The sequence below is a fragment of the Sinocyclocheilus grahami genome, unplaced genomic scaffold (assembly GCF_001515645.1).
Source record: "Sinocyclocheilus grahami isolate Dianchi unplaced genomic scaffold, SAMN03320097.WGS_v1.1 scaffold48269.1, whole genome shotgun sequence".
Classification (NCBI taxonomy): Eukaryota; Metazoa; Chordata; class Actinopteri; order Cypriniformes; family Cyprinidae; genus Sinocyclocheilus; species Sinocyclocheilus grahami.
Genome location: NW_015525527.1, coordinates 1 through 1,010, shown reverse-complemented (window position 1 = coordinate 1,010; position 1,010 = coordinate 1). Strand labels below are relative to the sequence as shown.

At 50.1% G+C, this 1,010-nt stretch overlaps 1 pseudogene; it reads right to left on the bottom strand.

Moving 5' to 3' along the window:
* Positions 1-15: 15 nt before the first annotated feature.
* LOC107580864 (protein phosphatase 1L pseudogene) lies at positions 16-865 on the bottom strand (annotated as a pseudogene).
* Between the last annotated feature and the right edge of the window lie 145 nt (positions 866-1,010).

Sequence of the window (1,010 nt, the reverse complement as noted above, 5' to 3'; positions counted from 1 at the left end):
ACCCACGCTTCTTACCTCACCGCCGTGGCCGTCGAAAATGGCAAAGACTGAAGGGTGGCTCCTGTTCAGCAGGTCGCTAAGCACCTCAAAGCGGTCCTCCATGTGGTCTCTCCGGCCCTGGATCGAGTACACCGCGACATTGTTGTTCTTGAACTCCCAGGTCTTGGAGAACTCCGCGTCCAGCACGTCCAGACCGCCGAGTCTGTCGTTCATCATCATCTCCGCCACTTTCCCCTTCACCATCTTCACGGCATCCCGGCTGGACTTGACGATGGTTTTCACCTCGTCCGTGTGGAAGAAGTAACTCCAAAGGGCCAAGCTTATACACAACAGAAACAAGGTCTCTGGTCTGAGCAAGAAATAACGCATGATGCGACCCAAAAGAGACAAAAGCGTCATTGTGTCTCCTATCATCACACGCTCGGGGACTGAAGTATGGGCTTCAAATTACTTCATTAGACCGACGTGTTTGATCCCCCGCCTGCAAATGGCCGGTGGTTATATTATAAGCTGCAGATGTAGCGAGATCCCGGCGCTTTCAGCTGCAGTCTGGCTCTCGTGCCCTACCGACGGGCTGCATATAACCGCACAGATCCCATTACCCCCAACGACAGCGAATGCATTCCCTCCCATGAAGCCATCTGTGTCGCTAGTTAGCGTCTCTGCTCAAAACGAGCTGTTATTTAGCCGATACACGAGTCACGGAGTTTGAACGCACTTTCTATGGCCAATCCGTCGATACACACGCCGCGCGACTGCCTGCAGCGGTGAAAATAATACACACAAAAAGCACGACAGACATTGCATCGTATCGGTCCGTTAGCTTGAGAAGCCTACGCCAGACTACATTCAGTGTTGCCAACTAATTTTCAGGGGAAGTTGCTAAAGGAAGTTTTTATTTTTAATTATTATTATTTTTAAAGGAAGATTGATTTGTTGCTAAATGACGCGATGTCATTGCGCGCTGACGTCATTGCGTAATCACGATGCAAAATTGTGTCACTGCATCA